This window comes from Acinonyx jubatus, chromosome C2 (assembly GCF_027475565.1).
Source record: "Acinonyx jubatus isolate Ajub_Pintada_27869175 chromosome C2, VMU_Ajub_asm_v1.0, whole genome shotgun sequence".
NCBI classification, from domain to species: domain Eukaryota; kingdom Metazoa; phylum Chordata; class Mammalia; order Carnivora; family Felidae; genus Acinonyx; species Acinonyx jubatus.
Genome location: NC_069384.1, coordinates 131,992,994 through 132,020,085, shown reverse-complemented (window position 1 = coordinate 132,020,085; position 27,092 = coordinate 131,992,994). Strand labels below are relative to the sequence as shown.

Sequence of the window (27,092 nt, the reverse complement as noted above, 5' to 3'; positions counted from 1 at the left end):
AGGCTTCTCTCTCTACTCTATCTCTGCCCCTTCCCCCCGCCCCTTTCCCGACACACACGCATGCTCTCACTCTCTGTCTCTCTCTAAATAAATAAACATTTTAAAAATTAAATTTCTTCAAGAAAATCATTCTGTTAAGATTTCCTATTGAATGTTCTGTGATAAATGATACTCAATCACTTACAGAGCTGAGAAGGGGCCCTGGAGTTTACAGCCTAATATAAACAAGTAAAAAAAAAATCATTATTGAATAATTGCAGTCCGTGGGTGTCAAAAAACACAATTTCAATAATACACAATGAAATCCTGTACAGAGAGCTGGCTACATAATTTTCAGAGCTCAGGGAAAAATGAAAATGCAGGACTCCTTGTCCAAAATCGTTAAGAATTTTAAGGTGACAGAAGAGCATTAAGCCAAAGTGCAGGACCCTTCTGAGTGTGGGGCCTGCACAACCGCACAGGTCATACACCCACAAAGCAGGCTCTGCGTGTGTGCACATCTCCCATACTCGTGTTTCTCAAAGGGCTGTCACCACACCATTTGCCTCACAACCACCCAGGTTGCTGATTAGAAAGCAGATCCCTAGGCTCAGGGAATCAGATCTCCAAGGGTTAGTGCCCAGGAATTTGCATCGTAGGTAACACTCTGGGTGATGGGGATGCACACTAAAGTTTGAACACCACTTCCTGACCACTTGTACACACTAAGATGTCTAGACATTTCTGGAAACTATATATGCCAAAAGACCAGACAAAGCTAAGTAGTGACCACTAAATTGTGTGTTAAGTGAGTAGACACTGAAATCCCAGCAGAGATTCCTGGCTCATCAGAGTCTCCTATTAGATTAGTCACGTTTCTAAAGACTTCAGATAGGTATGGTTTTACTGTTGTGGGGGTAATGAATCTGCATCGGAGGCCTAGATTACAGCTGAGGGTGCTTCTAAATTCTAGAGTTGGGTTTATTAAAGCCTACTAGCATGCACCAGGCTAGTGCTTAGGACAATGTCACCTAGGTACTTCCAATATCAACAGGTTATTAACACTATCAAGTGAAAAACTTTCGGCAGCATCTATTTCTAAAGAAGTCTGTATCACCAACGGCACACCCCTTAACTTTCTCGCACAGTGTAATAGGTGCCCACCTTAAGATGTCAATGCCACACCTCTGTGTGTATTTTAAGTTCTTTCCCTGTGCAGACAGACACTTTTAGTATTTTCTTTACATGCTCAAATGACCTCAAAGCCTCTTTCACGATTTTCACAATTTTAACCTAAAACATGCTATTGTCTTTCAGGAGGTATGTGAAATATTTGAAAAATTTTCAGTAAGTCATTATATTCATACATAGGGAATAGACATGGAGATTGACATAATATAACTTCCGTGGCAATAAAGAAAAGAGCATGAAAAATATTATACAAAAGCAATTCTAACTTTCCTGCTCTGGAAAGAATCTATTTTGAGTAAAACCTCTACATTTTAGAAAGTGATTATGCTATTCTCTGCATCTGCAATTTAAAACCACTCTTACTTTTTGACTACCTATACTTCCAAAAGCAATTTGCAGAAGGTAATTAAACTTAAACTTTAAATCATATGGGTATCATTTCCCTCAAAGTTTGAAAATGAACCATAGAGGCTTTTGTGATCTAAATGCCAAGATAAAACATAAAAGCCACAAGGCAGAGTATTTCTTTGCAATTGAATCCTCAGAACAATAAAGTGCAAAAGACATAAAAACTGTGGCAATTGTATCCATAAGATGCATTGTATCATAGCTGTTCCAGATCCCTAAAGCATAGACTGCCTTCTATCTATTCAAGCAAGTTGGCATGAAATTAAATTTGTAATCAGCCATGCATAAGGGCACGAAACAAATGTATAAATTTCCTATTTTTCAGAATAAGGATTGTCTTTACCTTTAAAAACACACATGTACCTTCAGTAAAGACAACATAGTAATTAAGTAAGGGAATTTTATAGTCTTTATACATTATATCTCTAGATGCCACTAGTAAAAAGAAGTCACAAAGATAAATGGAGGTGCTTATCCATTTATCCATTAAGAATATATATAGCATTTCCTCAACATTGTAATCTTTTATTCTGTCAGTTACAACATATTGATTCTAACTTACTACAATTGATACATTTCAAATTCATAGTTTTCTTTGTTATTAAGACGAAAAGGCCAAATTGCAAAGCACATTAATAACATTCTTCTGTGCTCACACACCCTCATCTGTGGGATAGGCAGGAACTTAAACACCATACTTGAGGCTTTAAAAACATTGCTTTGCTTTTCACAAGCCAGCCAGGTTTTGATTGGTGAGTTCTGATCATCCACTGTAGACACACGAATGTGATGGTCACCCAAGCACAGGGTGATGTAATGACAGCAAGGACCTCCCTCACCAGAGACTTTCCTGTCTCTTCTTCCCCCTCTATCTGCTGTTGCCCAGAACCATCCTGTCCTCTCTAGAGTGCGCCAAAGCCTCCTTCCTCCCTGACAGATGAAGCTATTAGGAAACACGACAGAGGCATGTGCTTGCTCAGAGACCAAAAAGGAGAACGGGTGTGTGAGCTTGCCCTCACCAGCGGGCGGACCAGAATCACTGGCTGGAAACAACCGGAAGATGTGAAGGCAGGCCAGTCCCCTCTGGCCAAGAGTAAGGAAAGAGAAGGACAGAAGTCCTTGTGTGGGAGGGGAGGACAACTGAGGTTCAATGGCAGGAGATCCAGGCCCCCAACTTGCCCGAGTCCCAGAATCTTTACCTCACACCTACTCACTTCTACTTGGCTTTCACTTTTCAGTCCAGCAGTGACCAAGTACAGTTCACTCTTGACCAACGTGAGGGTTAGGGGCACCAACCCCCCACACAGTTGAAAAACCCATGTATAACTTGTGATGCCCCAAAAACTTAACTGCTCATAGCCTACTACCGACCGGAACCTTATCCATAACATAACTGGTTGATTAGTAAAACATATTTTACATGCTATACGTATTACATACTATATTCTTACAACAAAGTAAGCCAGAGGAAATGTTATTAAGCAAATGTCAGGAACAGAAAATACATTTACAGGACTAGATTGTATTTATTGACAAAAAGTCCATGTGTGAGGGGACTCACACATTCAAATCCACGTTGACCAAGGGTCAGCTGTATTGCATCAGTATCAGACCTGGAATCTATTTGCTGTGTTGTCTCTTAAGGTTAGCTGAATTTAACAGTGAAAAGTTATCAAACCATATGTGCTACATATATAGTCTTTTTACCTAAAGAAAACAAAATGCATATAACTTCCATGCACTCATCACCTAACACCAGAGGGAAAAAACACAAGTTTCTGCCGAGATGGAGGTGCCTCAAACTACTTTTAAAAAGAGCTGGCTCTTGTAAGTCCTCACCATCTAAAGCTTCTGAGTGGTCAAAGAGAATGCAAATCTGGCCCATTGGTGGATTTCTGCTATCAGCACTTATTAACACCAAGAGAAGGAACAAAAGACAAATGTTCAGTCTGGAGGAATATCGGCTTCCAAAACACCCACCTCTACATCCACCCTGAAACGCTGAATTCTACATAAAGGCAGTGATGTCAGTGTGGGGATGGGGGCAGGACATAACAGCATGAAGAAGGGGAGGCAGTATGGAAACTAAGCAGCCGTTTGTCCCTCCAGTTTGAGTCAAGTTATTCAATTTCATTTATAAATAACATTAAAGAAAGACCTGAGATCTTTATGTTGATTGAAGGGGGCCTAGGATTAAAGAGAGTTAAGAAACACCAGGTTAAAGAAATGTCTATCCTTAAAAAAAGAAAACAAAACACCCCCAGAAACAACTTGAGACCCCTTAAAGGAGCACAGCAAGGCCTGGTCTTTCTTAAGCTCAGTAACAATAACCCTGAATTGAAGGAATAAGTCACGCTGAGCACATCAGAGTTACCTTGCCAAGGTTTTTCATTCATTGTTAAAACTTTGATGTGCTCTTCAAGATGAGCAAAAAAGGAAAAAAAAAAAAAAGGGATGTAGAGCAAAGTCGGTCACTTTGAAGGTCATTTTATACAATCATATGGATTGAAAGGAATAAAAGAAAAGCTAGGTATGGTCAGATGTTGCTTCCCACTCACGTGGAAGTCCTCTTACTGCAAATAACAGAAAGCTGCTTGGCCCATGGATTCTTCTCCTTGAGGGTTCCCTCTCCCATGATGCCCTCTACTGTATCACCAAGAGTTCACCCTGACCCAACTTTGGCAAGGAGTCTATGAGGGCACAGATCAGCTTATGGCTTGGGAACCTATAGGTGACTTGAAGGTCACCCATGTGACTAAGTACAAGTTAAGATGACAGCTTAGAGGGCCACCTGGGTGACTCAGTCGGTTTAGCATTCGACTTTGGTTCAGGTCATGATCTCGCAGTTCATGAGTTTGAGCCCCGTATTGGGCTCTGTGCCGACAGTTCGGAGCCTGGAGCCTGCTTCAGATTCTGTGTCTCCCTCTCTCTCTCTCTGACCCTCCCCCACTCGCACTCTGTCTCTCTCTCTCTCAAAAACAAACATTAAAAAAAAAAAAAGTTGATAGCTTAAAATGTGGAAAGCCAAAGCCAAGAGAGAACATCACTCCCTACTATAACAAGAAAAAGCCAGACTATCTGTAAAATCATGTTTTCTTCTATTCATCAGAGAACTGTGGTCACAAAACAACCAAGTTTGGAACTGAATTCCAAAGAGTGACAAGCCCTTCCAAGGAGAGACAAGACATAGAAACTGTTTCATGTTTGACAGAGCATGGAGGAAGAGGCCACCAGGGAGGCCTGTGAGAAGTCCGCTAAAATTTTAAGGAATTCATAAAGGCCAAGTGTGGGCTAGTATATCAGTGTAGAGTAACCAGGAGTCCCAGACACAGGGAGAGTTTGTACTCATTTTTAAGCCTTCTTCATGGGTGCTCCTGAAAAAGATGGGGGGGGGGGAGAGCAAGAGAGAGAACCCCTCTCCAGGTCACAGGCAATTAAAACTGCCTGTTTCCCCAACTACCTTACTATATTGAAGCAAAAGCTTTACACCCCTGAGGGAAGAGCAGCAAGCCGTCTTTCTCCTAGGTCCACTGGGGGAAGGGTAGAAGCAAAATCCATCTATCTCTAAAGCCAGGCAAAGCTCTACTGCCCCAAGGGATAGGAGAACCTCTTGGACTTAGAAGCCTGCACCAATAAAAACAGAACCTGACTACCATCAGAAGAGGGGCAGAAAACTGTCTCTGCCCAAACTCAGCACAGATACTCCCTTCTATGGGAAGCAGGACAGGAATGCTGACAAGGTCCCAGCCCTGATGCACAGGAGCAGAGGGCTGCCTAATATTGAAACGAGACCAGGAGGACCAACAACTCCCCCAGACTCCCCCAGAAGCCCAGCACCAAGTAACAGGCAGTGTACCATAGAGGAGGGGTAAGAACATGGAGAGAGATCCCTTTCTCACACAGACTTTGTAGATGAAAGCTGAGGGCAGAACAGGAACAATGAGTAAACCCTCTGGGACCCTAGCCCCCACTTCAACACAAGGTTATGGTGGCCCACTGGTGGAGAAATGTAAAGTCAGTGGTACACTGAAGGTAACAAGGTAACAATGGCAACTCAAAATACAAAACCAGCTCAATTATGGACTAGATTAGCTTAACTTCCCCAACACTAATGACCCAGAAGAGGAAGAGGCATGTTCATTTCTCAGTATAAGTACTCTTTACCTCAGTCTTTATTAAACATGATGCCTAGCATTCAATCCAAATTACAGGACACACACACACACACACACACACACACACACACACACACACACACACATTACCCTCTACCCAAGACAGGTCACAATCAAGCTGCTGAAAAACAAATACAAAAAGAAAAAATTTTTAAGTTATATACAGAGGAATATACATCAGAATTATGATCCAGATGGATTACAGGTAGTCCACTTACATCTAACCACAGGGCATCTACTTGACCCAGCTTGCTAATGTACTCCATGTAATGAATAGTTTTCAAAAGTTATTCCCTTTTAAAGGAATGTAGTCCCTAAATTCTCATGTGCTTCCACCAACAAAGGTGTCCTTAAGCTATGGGTAGGTCTCTGAAGGGTCACAGGTGGGTTTCAGAGGCCCCAAAAGACTGTGATTGGATTCTGAAAGTGATATGCAAACCCATCCCTCCTCCTCTTAAGAGGTTTAGAATCATGGCCCTTACTTTAAAAAAAAAAAATTTTTTTTATGTTTATTTATTTTTGAGAAAGAGGGAGAGACAGAGTGCAAGCAGGGGAGGGGCAGAGAGAGGGAGACACAGAATCCGAAACAGGCTCTGGGCTCTGAGCTGTCAGCACAGAGCCCAACGCAGGGCTTGAACTCACAAACCGCGAGATCATGACCTGAGCTGAAGTTGGTCGCTCAGCCGACTGAGCCACCCAGGCGCCCCATCATGGCCCTTATTAACATAAGTTTCCAGAGGCAAAGAAAGAGATGATCATTTTCTAAAAATGAATGTGAACCTTAAATGTTAAAGGCCAAGGATATGTGTTTTTTAGGGATGTCAAGGAAATTTTAAGGCTCTCCAAAAGAGAAATGACAAACTGAGAGACAAGAAAGCAAAAGAAAACTACATAATTCATGGATAGAAGTAACAGAATTTTACTAACAAAAACAGCAAAGCCAATCAATCACAGAGTTCTTATTCATAGCTGTGAAACGGTTTTCTTTATTCCAAGGTAGAACAAAATAATCCAACAGTTTATAAACTTTTTAGTTTACGAGTTACCCACAGAAATACTATGAGCCACAAGATGGGAGCTAGTATTGCATATTCTCTATGCCTCCATTTCCCACTTGTAAAATAGAGATTAAAAAAAATACCTGTGTCCCCATGTGTTATTTATAGTATCTACCTCATAGGGTTCTTATAATGGATAAGTGAGTTCATAGTTGGAAAGTGCTCTAAATGCTGTCTGAAGGTTTGTACCTTCTTTATTGCTGCTCAATAAATACATTTCAGGCTGAAATTATTTCTTCATGAAATAAAAATAAAAAGAAACACTATCATAAATGTACAATTGCAATACTCTAATCACTTAGAATTTGTTGAAAGTTAGTCCCATTCCAGACGAATAGAATGAGCACATTTCCCCTCTGGGTCTTTTTTAACTAAGGTTACTAGTTAATGCTACTTGTAGGACCCAGTGGATGTCATGTCTAAGACATACTGGGAAACTGTCAAAGGCAGCCAGGTGCCCTCTCAGAATAAAGCTTCAACAGGTTGCACCACGACATTCATAGCAATGATCCCCATAATATTTTTGTCTAAAAACTAATCAAATGACTTCACTCAAAGCATTTTCTGATAAGAATTATTCAGGTGATTCCTTCTACCTCATACTCCCATACCATAATATTTCCTACAGTGTTCAAAATAACTCCATGCAAAGAAAACACATTTCCAATTCCTGTAAAATGAAGTTTTCAAGGTCAGGTTAAAGCTTCCAAATCATTTGATGCAATGGGTTACACCTGCTCTGAAAAGAATAGGGTCTTTAATTATGAAAGCAGAGGATCGCAATGGAATACAATTATTTTCATGAAAATACTCTTTTTTAAATTTTTATTTATTTTTGAGATGAGAGGGAGGGGCAGAGAGAGGGAGATACTGAATCCGAAGCAGTCTCCAGGCCCTGAGCTGTCAGCACAGAGCCCGAAGCAGGCTTGAACCCATGAACCGTGAGATCATGACCTGAGCCAAACTCAGATGCCCAACCGACTGAGCCACTCAGGCACCCCACGACAATACCCTTTTGGTGAAACACATTCACTGCCACTGAAATAGTTATTCAAAGTAAATTTACAAAACCATAATGTACGTCTGTGTCCAATGTAAACTGCAATAACATCTATTGGTTTTCTCCAGTAATGAAAAACTTAATGTTGAGCATGGAGCTCCTATAAACTAAATAAGCGCTACTTTACATTCCAGTGAAAATACTGATCTTAATGAATTTTAATTTATGATCTATAATAATGGTACTTAAGTGGCCCACTTTGGTGTGAAAACTGTCAATGTTTCCCAACTGTGTATATGGTAATTCCTTATTCAGCACACTATAAAGCCTGCTGACTTCCTATACTACAGAGCTATTTCAAGATGTGGTTACATAACTTTAATTGTTAATAACTGTTTGGTAAATCATACTGAATTTTAAAAGCCATGCAAGTTGAATCATATACCATGTAATCTTAGCTGCAAATACAATTGATTCTAGGCATAACTCCTCAAATCACAATTTTCTACCTAAATTGTGCTGGTTCTTCAGTATTTCAGGATAGCATAGGAGGAAGAATTTATTTTCCTCACTTCTTATCCTTAAATCTATCATTGCTTGGCATCAAGGGGAGATGATGGACATCCAGGGGTAGTCAGGATTCAGAAGGAAAGCTTCAGGGGCTTCCTGGCTGGCTCAGTTGGTACAGCATGTGACTTGATCTCGGGGCTGTGAGTTCAAGTCCCAGGATGAATGTAGAGATTACTTAAAAATAAAATCTTAAAAAAAAAGGAAGGAAGGAAGGAAGGAAGGAAGGAAGGAAGGAAGGAAGGAAGGAAGGAAGGAAGGAAGGAAGGAAGGAAAGCTTTGCAGAGACCAGTAAGCAGGCAGGGCTTCTGCCTTGGGGCCACACCCACCACAGCGAAGGAGGCGCAGTAGGTCTTACAGTCAGAAGTGTTAGTATTTCCACAATTATTTTAGAATTAAATTTTAAAAGGAAAACTGCTTCACGGACAATTTACTACGCAATCATCTTGTTTATTATTTCCTATCTTATTTTATAGGAAAAACAAACTTCTTCCTGGGGCTTTTTTTAATCCAATGTTTTATCTGCATATGAAATTAGTGTATGTGAACAATTAGATCAGAAAAAAAAAGAAACAAAATAATGAATCACATAAAAGGGAAACCTTACTTTCTACAAAATATTCTTTTAAGTTCTGAGCCATTCATGCGGCTACACTCGCCCAGCCCTCAATGCCGTCTCTTCCCCAAACTCATACAGTAGAGTCTCTACCCTATTATTTAACACTTAATTATAGTCTTATTCATTTCTCTAATTGTTTCATGTGGGTTAGCCTTATCTCCTCAAGCGGAAAATGAACTTTTTGAGGAAATGGGTTATGTCTTATATTCTCCAGCCCTTGGCTGGATCAACGCTGGCAGTCAGAATAGTAACCCCTTATGAGGACCTGGTAACCTCAACGATAAAGGGGTCAACTCAACAAGAGGATGTAACATTTATAAATATTTATGCATCTGACATAGGAGCACCTAAATATACAAGGCACATATTAGCAGACCTAAACAGAGAAATACACAGCAATACAATAATAGGAGGAGACCTTAAAACCCCACCTTCTTCAATAGATAGATCATCCAGAAAGAAAATCAGTGAAGAAACACTGGCCTTAAGTGACATGTAAGACCAGATGAACTTAGCAGATATGTACACAACATTCCATCCAAAGGCAACAGAGTACACATTCTTCTCAAGGGCAGATGGGATGTTCTCCAGGATAGATCATGTTAGGCCACAAAATAAGTCTTAAAAATTTATGAAGACTGACATCATATCAAGCATCTTTTCTGACCACGCTGGTATGAAATTGGAAATCAATCACACAAAGAAAACTGGAAATTCACAAGTACGTGGAGATACAATAAAATGCTACTGAACAACCAGTGGGTCAAAGAAGAAATGAAAAAAAATACCTTGAGACAAATGAAAATGGAAACACAACATACCAAAACATATGGATATGGAGAAAGCAGTTTAAGAGGGAAATCACAGCAATAAATACCTACATTAAGAAACAAGAAAAATCTCAAATAAACAACCTAAGTTTACCCTCAAGGAACCAGAAAAAGAACTAAGCCAAAAGTTGGTCAAAGGAAGGGAAGAGCAAAGATCACAGGGGAAATAAATGAAATAGAGACGAATTAGACAATGGGAAAGATCAATGAAACCAGGAGTTGGCTTTTTGAAAGGATAAACAGAATAGACAGACCTGTAGCTAAAGAGAGAGAGGACTCAAATAAAATAAAAAATGGAAGAGGAGATGTTACAACTGAAACCAAAGAAATGCAAAGGAAGGGTATGTTAATTCTTCTTTAAATGTTTGGTAGACAGAACTCACCAGTGAAATCATCTGCTATTGGGCTGTTCTGTGTTGAGAGACTTTCACACCAATTTTAAAGCACCTACTTTTCAAATTTTTTTTATTTATTTTTTTTGGAGGGGGGGGATTTCCTGAAGTAGATGTTTTTTTTAAATATGAAATTTATTGTCAGACTGGTTTCCATACAACACCCAGTGCTCATCCCAAAAGGTGCCCTCCTCAATGCCTATCACCCACTTTCCCCTCTCCCCCATCAACCCTCAGTTTGTTCTCAGTTTCCAAGAGTCTCTTATGGTTTGCCTCCCTCCCTAACCTTTTCTTTTTTCCTTCCCCTCTCCCATGGTCTTCTGTTAAGTTTCTCAGGATCCACATAGGAGTGAAAACATAAGGTATCTGTCTTTCTCTGTATGGCTTATTTCACTTAGCATCACACTCTCCAGTTCCATCCACGTTGCTACAAAAGGCCATATTTCATTCTTTCTCATTGCCACGTAGTATTCCGTTGTGTATATAAATCACAATTTCTTTATCCATTCATCAGTTGATGGGCATTTAGGCTCTTTCCATAATTTGGCTATTGTTGAAAGTGCTGCTATAAACATTGGGGTACAAGTCTGCCTATGCATCAGCACTCCTGTATCCCTTGGATAAATTCCTAGCAGTGCTATTGCTGGGTCATAGGGTAGATCTATTTTTAATTTTTTGAGGAAACTCCACACTGTTTTCCAGAGCGAAAGCACTTACTTTTTTAATACTACTTTTTGTACACTGTGCACATGCTTTTATTATTGAGCATGCCTGTAAGATGTGTTTGTTTATTAAATACACGTGCTAGCTACTAACAGATTGTGTATGCTAGAAAACATTCACAAAATTAAACTGAAGTTCTAATATTTTCTTCCAGGCTTACCCAACTTGGCAACTGCTACTCCAAACCCTGAGTCCCAAGTTCAGTGCTAAGGCCCAACAGGCTCTGGAGGCCTCTCCCCTGCTGTGCAGCTCTCAGCCCTAAAAACCTTGCAGGACTTCTCAGATCCTAAGTCTCTATTTCACAGAGCTGGTCCTGGATGAGGTCAGTGGTCTGTGGGTCCCCTTTCTTCTTGCTCTTCATCCAGACAAACTCTGGACAGATCCTTCAAACACCCTAACTCCTTCCTGTTCCTGGTGAGTCTGCCCTCTACTACTCATTCCACTCTGCCTTCCAGGAAGAAGGAATGACTAGTATAAAGACCCTGAGACCCATATGAACTTGAGTACTCCAGCACACAAAGGAGACCAGTGTGGCTGATGTGTAGTTAGCTGGGTAAGACTGGAAGGGGATGAAACCACAGAGAGGCAGATGCTAGGTCCTGCAGAATCTTACAGGAAGGCACTGGATTTCATTCCAAGGACAACTCCTTAAAGAAGACTGCTGTGGTCTCATTTGGCCTTTTAACATAGGGCCAAGTGGACAGTAGTTGAGGATGAGGTAAAAGCAGAGAGACAACCACAGCACCCCACATGTGGGACGATGGTAGCTGGAGTCACAGTGGTGACAGATACAGAGAGAGGAGGATGGCTTCACAATGTCAGTGACAGAGCTGATGACACTGGCTAATGGACTGGAGGCAGCACGTGAGAAAATGGAAGAATCTGAGACAGCTGCTGAGTTTCTGGCTCAGCGAAATGGTACACAATGGTGACATCTAATTAGATGGGAATATTGAGGGATAGTTTAGGGGCCTGAGGACTGAAAGGAAAGTGAGGAATAAAGACAGTGAGTGTGGTTAACTCCATGAAGAAGGTAGTTAGAGGGAGGGAAAGAGTTTATTCACACCAGAGACCATAGAGCAGTTTTCTATGCTGAAGGGATTCACCCAGTAAAGAAGGGAAATTAACAATGCTGGAGAAAGAGAACATGTCTCTGAAGGAGCAAAGTCCTCTGGGAAAGCAAGAGGAGATTAGATTGTCATTAGCTTCCCCCAAGGGGTGACTTTTGAGCTGGATCCTGATGGAAGATGAAAAGGAAGGGAAGGCTAATCAGAGGGAACAGCATATGCAAAGAGACAGGAAAGAGCCTACAAGGTTTGAAGCCGCTCATGGGGCCTGGGAGCAGCGGAAGGGGAAGCAGGCCAGAGGAGGCTGGATGTGAGTCAGCAACTCCTCTGAGAAGGCCTCCCAAGCTTGGGAGTGCATGCTACTGTGCCACAGACAGAAAAAATACAAATATGTGCAAATATTTGATATCATACGCATTTTTCCTGTGTGTGCAAATACAACTCACCACCTGTTTTAAAAGGTCAACAAATGAAAAAGGCCCCATTTGTTTTACAACTTTAGAATCACCAGTCCATTTATGTAGGCATTTATTTTATTTCTGCCTTACCAGTATAATAAAACTGAGCTCAAGGATATATCATGTTTACATGTTACACAGTTTATCAACCCCCCTGAATGAATGAACTCAAAGATTACTACTTCAAACACCAGACAGAAACTTGCAAACTTCTAAAATAACTTTTAAACGGTCAACAATTATCTCAAAATGTTACATAGTACACATTGTTACAGTCCAATTTTTTTTTAATTATTGAACATCCTTAAAATTAAAGTCAATTCCAAACCTACCGCTTTTCTCCTTAGAGGTGTTATATGTAAATAAAAGATTTTCTAACACAAACATCGGCTCAAATGGCACAGACATACCTTTACAACTTTTGTGTCTACTTGATATACAGCAATGACATATACACTTTATGTCAGGGCCATAGTAAGACTTTTTTTAATTTTTTTATTAAAAGCCACACCTGGGTTAAGAAATCAATAAAAATGCCAATGCCTAGCTGGCAGGAATCCATAAGACTTGAGCGATTAGCCTACAGCATTTGCAAAGCAGAGCAGTGCCAATTTGGATTGCACAAGGTCCGGTTCTGCCATCTTCCTGAATCACCGTATGCCCTTTTAAAACCAAGTCCCTTCCAGATTAATTAGCTCATCAAACTAAAATGAAAAGCAGTTTTAAAAACCAGTAAAATCTCATCATTAATGCATCTTAAATGGTCGATGCGGCCAGTGACCAAAGCAATTCAACTGCTTCAGTGAAATCCTGTGTCACCATTTCCAGCCCTCACTGCTATGGGACTTGGCTACTGAGAGAAAAGTACAAGTGAGTACGAAACCCATTCTAAATACAGCTTCCTAAACCTGGCTCATATTTTAAACAATACAACGCAGAAGACACTGTTAATAGGGGTCTCTACACTATTTTGTACAGAACATAAAATCAGGAAGCTCAGGCAATCTTACAAAGTACATACCACACATAAATCTTGGTTTTGAGGGTTGGAACTAGAAAGGCTTTTCATTAATATGTTTCAGGATTCTGGTGTGAAAATGAAATATAGGCATTTATAAGGCATGCTTAGCTTTTCTACAAAGGTATGACAGCTGACCCTTGAACAACACAGGTTTGAACTGGGCAGGTCCACTTATATATGGATTTTTTTTTTACAGGGCAGTATTATAAATGTATTTCTCTTCCTTTTGATTTTCTTAAAAACATTTTATTTTCTCTAGCTTCCTTCACTGTAAGAATACAGTATATAATACTTATAAAAATATGTATTAATCAACTGTTTATGTTATTGGTAAGGTCAAGAGTAGGCTATTAAGTTTTGGGGGAGTCAAGTTATATGTGGATTTTCGACCATGCAAGGGGGTCAGTGGCACAACCTGTGTTATTCAAGGGTCAACTGTATAATGTAAAAGGTGAAAGATTGATGTGATCTAAAGAGAAATCAGAGTATCAATTGTATAATGTAAATTTAAAATACCATTTATTTCATTAAACTTATCCAGGAGTAACAACAAGGACTAATTCTAAGCCTACCTGCAAACCAATTACAAAAGCCCTTCTAAACAGGATGCCATCCTTACTCCGGGAATCAGACTGATGTATCCACTACCATCCTTCTCCTTCTCCTTCTCCTTCTCCTTCTCCTTCTCCTTCTCCTTCTTCTTTTTAATTTTGAGAGAGAGAGAGTGGGCACGAGTGGGAGAGGGGCAGAGAGAGACAATCCAAGCCCAGTGGGGGACTGGATCCCACAAACCATGAGATCATCACCTTGGCCAAAACCAAGAACCGAACACTTAACTGACTGAACCACTCAGGCGCCCCTACCCACTTCCACTTCTAAACAGTGCTTGAATTTCTGAGAGTGCAGAAGCTGACCTTCTGTCCACCATGCAACTCTGCACTGACTCGCCAAGGCCCCAGCTTCTTGCAGGGAAGACTTTCAGGGAAAGAGTACTGGGAAATGAAGCAGTGCCCCCAACAGAAGCCTCCAACAGGAAGGTGAAGGCACAGGCCCCCAGCACCCATAGACCACCAGTAATTAGATTTTATTCCCCCAAGGTAGAGTGACATCTAAACTGGGACACTTCTAGAATCAAAGTGGGAATTATTAATAAATATGCCACAAAATCAGGGACTGTCCTGGGCAAACTGAAACATACAGTCACCCTACTTGAAAGTGACCTTATTACTAACATGTTAAGTCCTTACCAAGTGCCAGGCACTGCAGAGTCAGGTATAACCAAAGTCCAATGTCAGCTAACAGACGTTTGCAGGCCGACCGGTAGATAGGCAGGCTGGCTGTTTGGTCTGTCTGGATGCTCCCAACCTTGTCCAGTGTGAGAGCCCCTCCTACCCAGGCCAGGAATCCACCTGTAGGTGTTTGTGAGGTGTGGCTTAGTCTTGCTGCCTTGAACCAGGGGACAGCCAGCCATGTGGACCTTTGGGCACCGTGACCTAGTCCTTACAGCTGCTTCTTCCTTACTTCTGAAGTTGCTCCAGTTCTGCCTACTCAGCCCCTACGTAGCCCAGTCTCCGGCTTGCCTGGCTAGAACTGAGTCCTTGCCCAGCTCCCCTGTGATCTGCACTGACCTTGCTGGGAGCACAATGAGACCCTCAGCTGCACAGAGTTCTATTCTCCCATGACTCCCAGGAGGTGCAGCCCTGCAGGCACCGGCCTGGGCTCACCACTTACCCTTGGACGTTGCAATTCAGATTCCTCTGAATTTGCAACCCCTGCCTCTTCCACAGTCTGGCCTTCCTGCAAATCACACAGCATTGCCTGGGTAGCCCACAAAAGGAGAAGCAATTCTTGAAGCCAAGCAAGGAAGTGAAGTGTGAGGCAGGGTAAAGGAACTGATGGTTGGGCTATTCCAACGGACCACAGATTAGTTCTTCTAGAGATCAAATCGTGCCTCCCCTCCCCTTCAAAATATGCATGTGTAATGCAGCTCTCATTTTAAATCAAGACAAGAATATATTATATACATCACCATCATATGTGTGACCATTGACAATCCAGGACTCTATCCCAGCCAGCTCACCATTCAACTCACCAAGTTCAGAAACTCTTCGTAAGGTTGGTCCGTTGAGTCTATGGCTCATGGCAATTAAGAAATGCATCTCAAACTTAGATTAGCAAAAAGTTTATCTTTTAACCTGATTTGATGCAACTCCCCTCCTCCCCCAAGCCAATATGATGCAAGACTCACTTGGGTTTACTGGAAATTATAATGGCAATATAGAAATCACATTTTATCCTCTGGAAAGAGGAATTTTAGCTGAACCATGTTTACTCCAATTATACATTTGTTTTTCAAGTAATTTAGTTGTGCTTCTAAAAGCATTACTATAGAGCAGTGTTTAATAAGACTAAAACTTGAGACCGAGGCCTTTTCAGAATAAGATGGGGCTAGAAAAGGGGAACATCAATGCTCTACATGGCCTGTATCAGCTCCCTGTGGGCAGTCCTACTCGCTTTTGGGCCCCCTACCTCTGGATAAAATGGGAAGTGTCCTTGATGTAGATAATATAATGAACTTTCTCTATGAATTAATTGTGAGAGGAGAAAATTCCAAAAAGAATGAAAAGAACGACGTGTGGAGAGTGACTCAGAATAATCCGTGGCGGCTCGCAGAGCTCAGGGAGACCGTCAGGACCTCATTCATCCTCACGTGCCACATACCTACGCATTTTAGGCCACACGGTAACTACTGTCCACTTTAGCCACAGTTGTTCCACAGACGGAGGGTGGTGGCCAACCTTTGCTGAGCTACTGTTATGCACCGGCACTTCATAAACATGATCTCTGTGAATGCTCAACTCTGAGGCAGGACCTATCGCCCCCATTTCAGAGGTTAAATGGTTTGCCCAGGCAGACTGGTTCCTTCTCCAACCCTGTTCTACTCTGCATGGCCAGAAAGCCGGCCCTCAAGGCAGATTTCCTCAGATCCCAAGTTGGCCTGATGCCCACCAGGTTGCTTCCATGAGGCTCTGGCAGAGAACTAGACCCTGGGCAGGAGGAAGGGTGAAGCTGGGTGGGTTTCCATCTTCCTCTCTCTGCAGGGGAGAGGCCAGCAGAGGCTGCATCCCCTCTGACGTCCCCGTGGCTCCTGGGCTCAGGGACCAAACTGCTTCATCTCTCCAATCTGCAGGGAGGGATGGTTTTCTGCTGTTGCTAATCGCTGGGTGGCTTCACCAATCCCCCGTTTGGCTTTGTGGTTCTTCCAGCATCTGTAACAATTCCCCAGATTAAGTTCTCAATAAAGATGCTGTTTCTTTCTGACTGGACCCTGAGTGATTCAGTGTTCAGAGTTGTAGCTGTTAAGTGCAAAGCCAGGTTCCTACCACTCTGCCAGCTAGGGCTGAGTTCTTCCAGATGCCTAGTGACTGGCTATGCGGCCTTGGAAGGTCTGTAAACTTCTTGAAACCTCCGCCACTGATTTCATGACATGAGGAAAGTAATTACTTGCCCTTAATTACTGTAAAGGGCTTGGTAAGGCATGGGTGAGATACTAAATGTGAAAGCACTGTATAGGCTGACTTGAGCAAGACTTTTACATTACTAGTCCTCAAGTCTCACTTGGCTGGGATTGCTGGACACAGAAGAAGTTTACTTGATATTGACTCCCCAATTAATCTCATGGCTCTAAATGGCTAAAAATTACACAGAGCTGGGGTGCCTGGGTGGCTCAGTCAGTTGAGCATCCGACTTCAGCTCAGGTCACTATCTCACGGCTCATGAGTTGGAGCTCCTCATTGGGCTCTGTGATGACAGCTCAGAGCCTGGAGCCTCCTTTGCATTCTGTGTCTCCCTCTCTTTCTGCCTCTCCCCTGCTCACTCTCTCTCTCTCTCTCTCAAAAATAAACATTTAAAAAGCTTTTAAAAAATTACACAGAGCTGCCTTCTAAGAGCTCACTGGGAGCTGACAAGCACTTTGTCCTCATAAAGAAAGGGAAATCGGTTGGCCATGGCGTCCACGGCTTCCACAGGTATCTGGCATCTGGCCACCATGGACTGGGGCTGGCATCTGGACCACCACTTCCCGTGTTACTGATCCTGGCCCGCTGCTTTTGAAACATGGACTAGATAACAGTGCCTGCTTCCTAGAACTGTTGCTCGGTATTTAACAATGTAGAAATTAAATCATATAGAAATGCCTACTGAAGTTCTTGACACCCTCAGTAAATGTCAAACGTAGTCAATGTATTTGATCTTATCACTACTATTCTTATTAGCAGCACCATCATCCTCTCCTATGACAAGCATTTTACAAGGGTCTGATGCAAGCTTCCTCTTCTGCCTGTATTATTCCCAGATAAGCAGCAGCCTCAGATGCCTGCTTTCCTGGACATCTGCACACACATCAAGCAGTCATCATTACATATGGGAAGGATGGCTCTCCTCCCCACCCCTGCCTCTTCCCTTTTTTTTCATTTCTATTCTAAGCACCTGGGAATCTTGGTTTCCCTATTTTTTTTTGTATCATACTGTGACAGAAACAAACTGTACTATCTACCTCGTGTTTACGTAACGGGTTAAGGGGCTAATAAAAAGCCGTAATACTCTGATTTCCTAACCTGTTAGTCTTTGCTATTATTTGTTGTAGTTATAAACAAGAGCATTTATGGAGAAAACACTGAATTATCTTTGGATGATGGACATTTCTCCCTTGGTGATAGCACCAGAAGAAAGTAGAGACTATATAGATCAGTGGTGTCCAAAAAAGTATGAGTCACATATGTAATTTAAAATGTTTTAATTGCCTTAAAGAATATAAAAAGAAACAGATGAAATAAGCTTTAATAGTTTATTTTATCTAACCCCAAATACTATCATTTCAACATGTAATCAGTATAAAAACTATGAAGACACTTTGCCTTCTCTTGTCCTACTACGTCCCTGAAACCCAACACAGCATACATTCACAGCACATCTCAATTCGGACTAACCACAGTGCAGTGCTCAGTAACTACATGGGTCCAGGGCTAATGTATCAGACAGTGTAGGTCTAGACAAGGAGCTCCTTAAGGGTAGGGACCTATCACATTTTAACTCCAAATTCCTGCTGACATTTCTAGTGTGGTGCTTGCACAAAGCAAGCACTCGGCAAATTTCATCACTGATCTCGAGAATGAACGGCTGGAAAGAAGGGCTGTCGGTCATAAATGTAAGCAAGGCCAGTACACATTTCTTGCAAGAAATAACATTTTGTTGGTCTTACACTTTAAAACATTACAAACAAAGCTCATTGCTAAAACTTCCCACAATCTTCACTCACCCTAATATCACCCCAGAAGCCACATTAATATATAAAGAGAAAGCAAAGTTAACTCTCTTCCAAAAAAGAAAAATAAAGTGGGGGGGAAGAGAGTGAAATCAAAAATGGCCCCAATCAGATCTTCATAACAAATAACCTCAATGAATCATCAAATACTATTTAAATGACTTCATATGTCCAGTATTATGTAAGATACTGTAATGTATGCTTAGGTACAGGCACAACTTGAAAAAGAATTAAGAACTAATATTCCAATGAGGTAATTTATGGAAATGACGAATACCTTTTTTTAAAAAAGCATACTTGACTTGAAAGTTTTTAGGGTTAACAAATGCAAATTACAGGTAGCTTTCACCTAGTTGATACAAACAAATCAACTTGCTCAGTCCAGATAACCATTAAAAAAAAATAACTTGTACTTCCCTAAGGACACAAATTCACACTGTATAGAACTATAATACAGGTGCAGCCAAGGTTACGAAGGTAGCTCCTTTCCATCTGTGGTACAGAAATTGCATTTGCCAAATCCCTTTTGATTTGCCAGAAACTGCATTTGCCAAATCCCAGTGCTGCTGTCCATGGAAAGACTACCTGACTTTAGTCATGCATCTGGGACAGCTTCTCCATAAAACTCAACAGGCATCCCATTCCCCTCAAAAAAAGGAAATGGTAAAGCCTCAGCAAAAGTTTCATGCCTCAGCATGAAATTGCAAATATTTGGTGTATCTTCACTAAGTCTGTGAAATGAACTTCTAAGGAAAAGTCAACTAGCACTAAAGGTACTTACTTGAAAGGATGCTTTCTCTGGGGAGACAAAAAAAAAAAAAAAAAAAAAAAAAAAAACCAAAAAAACCCAAGCCTCTCCTTTACCATGACAGGACTGGTGTTTGCTCTTTCTAAATACTCTTCATGACCAAATGGATTCAAAAGAAAAGGCATCTCGATGTGTCTGGCTCTATGCTAAAACTCCTGTCTGTTAGGGAAGGGGGAAGTGAGGTGATTCAACCAAGTGCAATACACTTGTGCTGAGAAGAAGCTCCATGGCCATCGTGGTTACTTTTTACCTGTAGAGAAAAGTCCTCATTTAACAGAAACTTGACTTATTCAACTAGTAGAATTTCCGTCAGATCCCAGCCTCAACAGATTTATGGTTCTGTGGTTACTAATAAAATACCAGTGTTCAACTAGCCTTTTACATTTCCATCATCAAAATTCTCACAAAGCAGAGAGCTAATGGCTTCATTTATTTGGTCAAGAACTGGCCCAATCTATTTGCTTCTTAAATTATTACATTTACTTTTCATTTTCAACCTGATTGAAAGTTGTTTGTGCTGTCTTTACATGAAAATAAAGAATGCTTTAAAAAATCTCTATAATGGCAACCTTGGAATATGTATACTTCAGAGGAAAGGAAGCAGAGAATGCATGAATCAAAATTTGTATCATTCATTTTTAAAAGCTATTTTTAGGCTTATCAGCTTACTCTTCCCAAGAAGCAGCATGTGCCTCTTCAGTCATTTAAAAAATTGTTGACATCTTCTGAATTTTATTTTGTGTCAGTTTTCCACATATTGTCCAATTTTAAACACAGATCTTTAAATTCTGTATGGCCACTTGTGCAGAGCCTGTGTTAATAAATGTCACATATTTTTCAGTAACTCAATAATGTTGATGACAAATTTCATATTGCTGACAACCTGCTACTTGCTGAAATAATTAGTTTTCTACCTTAACTTGTGGCTTTCATTCACTCTGTAAATATTTACCTAGAGCCTGCCATGTGCCAGATGTCGCCGGGCCCTGGGTTTGCCAAGCAGAAGGCAGTCGCGGCCTTCCAGGCACTCGCAGGGCAAAGGCTGCTGTGCCTGTCTTTGAAGCCTCTCCTGCCGGGCAGTCTTCCTGCATTTCAGCAAATGTGGGAGGATGACGAGCAACGGCAGTAACAACTGACAGACTGGGTCCAAATCCTGGCCCCTCCTGCCAGTAGCTGATGACCATGGGCCACCAGATTCGTCCTCTGCAGGTCTCAGTTTTTTCATATTACAAAAGGAGAAGAATTTATTCCACAGGGTTGTTGTGAAAATGAAATCAGGAAGGAAAAGAGAAAAGAATCTGGCACTCAGAGGCCCCCTGTTTTTAAAGCAAAGATAGATGAACTATAAATCTGAACCATGTAATGGTATATCAAATATTGAGGAGTTATATGTCACTGGGGTTCTCGGTAACCTGAGAGTCTGTCACCAGTTTGATTCCTGCATCCTGAGCTTCTCTGACAACTGACCTGTTTCGGGCCAATCGTTAGGTGATCATTTGCTCTTCCTCCATTAGAGCTTTAAAACCAGTTCTACCATGACCACAATGGGAGCTAAGGAACCCCTAGAGGCTGGCCCTTCCATCGATGGGGTAATTCACACCAGAAGAACTGCAGGGTCAGGAAGGAACTAACATAGTAATAAGCAGCTGTAGTGTGTCAGCCCCAGTGCTAGGTGAATCGCATGCATTGCCCCGTGTAAACCCCACAACCACTCCAAGATGCAGGCCTTATTATCTCCTACCTTCTACGAAGAAGCCCAATACTCAGGGAGGCTAGGAAAGTTGTCCACAATGATGAACTTACAAGTAGCTCAACATCATTTCTCATGACTTCTCTTCTGACTTACAGGGCCATTAAAGTCCTCAGCTTGGCAGATATCTGGCTGGTTGCTCCTTACAGCTCCTTTCACGGTTTCTGTTAGTTGGACAAGATCTCCCTCCTACAGATTAGAATTCCCTGTGTCTTGACTCCACTAACCGCTCCTATCAATATCTCCACGGTCGCTCAGGCTCACGGACAGCTTGTGACGTCACGTTTCCACGGATCACCTCATTTTTTGGTTCTCCTCCTCTTGGTCTCTCCACGGGGCTGGAATATTAAGAACGTCCCTAATGCTGATGAACACCTTTGTCCCTTTCACAAAGCTCTCCGACATTGCCACTGGAAGCAAGCAAACACCCTTTCATGCTAACTGCCATCTGCTCTTACTAAGGGTGACTTGCAGCCCACCTATGCGTCTGTACTCTGAGTAAGTGACTATAAAGAGAAAGGTGGCTTTCCATCTATTCCATGGTGGAACAGTCATCATCACTCCTCTTGGCAGTGTCCAAGCACTATAACAGAGAGGCAACAACCCTCAATCCTTTCATATATTCCCTTGTGCAGACAAAAGCACATGGAGTACACAAATTAAGCACAGGCACAGCCATAGGACTCTCAGTCCCCGAAGGAAATAAGCTAAAAATGATACTGGATTAGAATCAGAAGCCAAAGTCTCCCTCACCTCCACCTTCAATGTTTGAATGTGTGTAAAAATGGAATATTATACTTATCAAGTATATTAGTAACTTCAGGCATGAGACAGACCATTTTTTATGCTAATTTGGCTTTTAGTTTAGTTTCAGTTCAACAAATAATTATTAAGCATTGTGAGCCAGGCACCGTGGAAGTATTAAAAAGCTTAAAGTATTGTGGAAATGGCAGCAATAACAATTTTAAAAGAACGTGATACGGAAGCATGCCCAGGGAGTTACGGGCACCTGGAGTGGGGCCACCATTCCCAGCCAAAATGTTTAGTTAGAGAAGGCTTCCTATGGACCCCTAAGCCTTAAAATAAGTAACACACACGGAGGTCAAGTTACTACATCCGTTACTGAAGAAAAGAAGTAATTGAAGGAATTCCATGAAATCATCTCTTTGAAAATGATACAGTCCCACATCTAAAAATCAATAATGAACCCTCTTGCACTTGTACTTCTTGAAAGCAGTCAATCTCCGCTTCTTTTAAGTAATCTATTTATGCCTGAAATTGCTAGTCACGGGTCTGATTCTTAAGTCATAACCCTTAAAACATAGCTCTTCTTTTCCCCTAGTGGTGACACTCTCTTCTTTCTGACTGTCCATGTCAATTATGAATGATCATCCCTCTCATTTCTAATTTATGGAGATTAGAAGCTAAATAGATTACCCAAAGTGGGGAACCCTGGAAATACTGACATAAAAACAACAAGCTCTAACACTCCTGCCCACACAGGAAGACTTATAATCAAAGAACCAGGGAAATGACTTAACAAAACCTCATTTTCCCAACATTCCAGACCTTCACAACCAATTATAAATCTACTAAGCAAAATCAGCAGGTGGAATAGAAAGGAAGAGCCAGTGAAAATAGCTAATGGTAGGTTAGTTTTATTCTTAGAATTATTAGACATTTATTTCTTCTCTCACAAATCATAAGCTTAAAAAACAAATTAGCTCTGTTTATGTAATTCATTTCTTTTAAAAACAAGTATTAGTACCTGTCAATGGGCCTTATTATTTAAGCTTTGCATATTAGAAAAGAAATACCCTGCACGCATTTAAATATGAAGACATAATAACATGGCTTTTTGCAGAAACTAGAATTATCCCATTTCCTATCTCGGTTGTAAACAACAATTTACCTAAATGGCTGAAAATAAATACTTTCATATTTTGACTGTCTTCATAATATATAGAAAAATGTAGTTTGCTTCTGACCTACAATGAGGTACAAAATCATTACATTTGAAAACGTGACTCCAAAATGCAATGGAATCCTTAGACATACGAAGGAATAAAATTCGCTCAAATGGTAATGTTACATGTCTTAGGATGCTTTTCTGGATAAAGGAGAAAAAGTCTCTATAATTAGAATGTCTCTGTCCCTATTAAAATTACCTCAGTTTAAATTAGTCATCACTAGCATTATAAATGCATGAGTCCGTGGTGGACAATTCTGGCCACATTGTTTGGTGACAGCGTAGCTATGAAGACACTTGAAGCCATTCTCCCATGTGGGCCATCTTATTCCCACAGAAATCACTCAGCACTGTTTTGAGCCATGGCCACAGACCACAAACTTATGAACTTGGTTGGGCATTTTATGAATCCAAAGGAGAGTTGGATTAGAGACTATGGTTGGATGGCGACAAGCTCAATCCCAAACAATAAACATCCCTTCACAACAGCTCTGTGTGTACAACTAGAAGGCAAAATGCACAAGCAAAAATAGTTGTGTGGGAGGGATGAGACCTGGAGGGATTTTCCCCCCCCAAAATGTTCTTTAATATATACTTTAGATCATCTTTAAGTTAATGTGAAAAATTTAAAGACCTAAAACAATACCACTGCCATGGATAAACAGCTCAAAGCAAAGACCCACTAAGGGGAGATTAACAGATTAGCATTTGCATAGAATAAAGAAATGCAGAGACAGGTAAGGACATAGCTATGTAAAAATAAAAATATACCTAAGGGTACAGTAATTTTTTGTCATTAAATACGGAAGAACGGATTATGTTTTTAGAAGCCTTCACTCTGGCTTTCTTCTTTTTATTGTTTTTTTTTCCAGTAAGAAAACATGCAGCTGTTGAACAGCTTCTCTCCTTTGAGGAAAAGAACAAGAAGAAAGGGCAATGCAGCAAGATTGGCCAGTGCTGTTGACAAAGATAGTCACTTCCCCCTTCACTGAGGGGCTCACAAATCAAGGGGAAAATGAAGACACAATTGCTAGACATTAAACACTAAATTGAACCAGGCGGGTCCCGGCAACCTCTAACACTTGCTTTTCAATTCAAAATGGGTGGAAAACCCTCTGCCCAGAAGTGTGAGTTTCTGTCTTGGCTTTGGGCCATGTTTCCTGGGTTTGATAAATGTAGTAGGTGCCAAAAGCTGCACTGATGATGATAAACACCATCCCCTCCACCCCAAAACACACATGCCCCAAAGTGGGAAAAGAAAAAACAAATGGGCAGCCATGCAAATATTGTGTGGCTCAGAAGCTCCTCAAAATTTGCAAAAGCCTACATAAATTGGTACAATGAGAAAAGGACAGAGTCTGGATGAAGAAAAAAGGCACAGTGAGGAACAGGTCTTAATTTTCCAGTTTGGAGGAAAATTTATATGGTATAGTCATATCAGTTTGTTGTGTTTTACGGAGTGTCTCCCAGGTGCCATGGACTTTTCTTTTTTAAGTTTATTCACTTATTTTTGAGAGAGCAGGAGGAAAGGCAAGTAGGGGAGGGGCAGAGAGAGAGGGAGAGAGAGAGAACCCCAAGCAGGCTCCACACTGTCAGCACAGAGCCTGATGCGGGGCTCAAACCCATGAGCCGTGAGATCATGATCTGAACCAAAGTCAGATGCTTAACCGACTGAGCCACCCAGGTGCCCTGCCATGGACATTTCTAATGTACTCTGGGTTTCTGGACAGGAAGCAAACACATTCTCTGCCTCAGATGTTCCCTCCTTCCACCACTTTCATAGGGATGAAGTATTAACCAGAAAACATATTTTTAGAAATGTGTATCCTGCCTACTTATAAAGAATCTTAAGTGACATATGGTTATAGCATAATATAAAAGAGCATAATTGGGGGGTGAAGAAAATAGAACATCTAAAAAAAGCTTTAAGAGAAGATGTCACCACACACCTGAGGTGAACAAACTGCTATAGTTAGATATGAAATTGTTGTGACAGAAAAGTCACAAATGATAATATACAGGATTACACAACTTCTACTGTCCAACAAAATTAAGCAAGCAAAAGTCTTTGCTGAGATTCTTCCAGAAACTAAATTCAAGATGCAGTTCATCACATGGTTCTTGTATAAAGAGCACTGTGGAATCAAGTAGGTGGCAACTGCTTTTCTATCTAGGAAAGAGAAACCCAAAGATGCACAAAATATCAGTCTTTCGGAAGATGTACCTACACTTGAACCAAATAAGCCAAACTGCAGGCACCTTCATTGCCATTCTGAACTCGGTAGGATGCCCCGCTACTATTGAAACTTTCTCATAGAAGGTGAAAAAGAAGACAGTCACAATTTTAGTCAGATTACTATTGACTTTCTTTTCCCAAACCTTCAATATAAAACTTTAAAGTATGTTATTATTTGTAAAAACCTAACTGATAAAATATTTGCTTGCATTAAAATGGAAAGTATGGGGCTCCTGGGTGGCTCAGTTGGTTAAGCTTCTGGCTTCAGCTCAGGTCAAGATCTCAGTTTGAGTTCGAGCCCCGCCATCGGGGGCTGACAACTCAGAGCCTGGAGCCTGCTTCTGATTCTGTGTCTCCCTCTCTCTCTGCCCTTTCCTGCTTGCGTTCTGTCTCTGTCTCTCAAAAATCAGCAAACATTTTTAAAATATTCACATGGAAAGTAAACTGGGGAACAATGCGCTTTTTTTTCATTTTTGCTGCTTAACTAGTATATTACCAATATTACATTATTAAAATAAACCCATAAAAATTATGACAATTGCAGTTAAGGGTGGTTTGATAAATTATACTTTTTCAAAAATTAAAGCACATAGCCAATATAATTCACTTACACAGAGCACTCTGGGAGGGAGAGAACATATCCGTAAGAGTTCATGCCTTATACTTAGCAGGCTTTTAATCACACAACAAACGTGGTGTGTGTCCCTATAATGTGTAAGTCACATCATCAGGTGATTTTGAAATATTAGTCAAATTCAGAGATTCTAATTTGGGTTCACAATGGTCCAGGGGCACACTGTCCAAAACTAAACAAGGTAACAACAAAAACAAATTACTGATGCTGTGAAAGAGTAAACATTCCAAAGATAAAGACCTCATCATTCTTCATAATTGTCTTTTCTTGACAATTCTTCTCTCTGGGCAAGTACCAGCTAAAAGTTCTAATAGAAGAGACAGGGCTAACACACGAGTTTTCCTACACTTTGGCATAGGGCAAAATCTGGCTTCCTCTCTGCCAACAAAACTTCCTAATGTGAAAAGAGTCATTTTCAATAAGTTTCCAACCTCGAAAATTGTTGCTAGGATTCTGGGCTTGGTACACTGACATAATGTCGTCTGGCATCTGAGCTTGCCAATGCTTCTACAGTGAGAAAGCTAATGAGCTTGTAAGAATGTCCTTACATCATCACGTCCCCAAGAACACGGTGGCCGCCAGTACTTCTCCGGGTAGAGTATTCTTCTCCCTTGCAGCGGTGATATCCAGGCTAGACCCAAATTCACTGAACTGCAAAAGAACTGCCAGCAGGCTCCTGCCCACCCTCTTTCTACACCTTTCATATCTTTCCCCCTTGTCTCTCCTTCTATCATGTTACTGGACTAGATGTTCTCACTGGCAGCTAACTGCAATAATAAGGAAAATGAAGTTCCAGATTGCTGTCACCGGCCCCCAGAGCAAAGCATCAGTAACCGGTTTGTGAGCATTGATGAAAATGAGGCCCACTGATAAAGAAGCCACAA

The 27,092-nt window shown here is 41.1% G+C and overlaps 1 protein-coding gene across 4 annotated transcripts in view; it reads right to left on the bottom strand.

The window, feature by feature from the left end:
* Positions 1 to 27,092, bottom strand: part of PLCL2 (phospholipase C like 2) — a 188,458-nt gene that overhangs the window by 74,784 nt on the left and 86,582 nt on the right. The window lies entirely within an intron of this gene.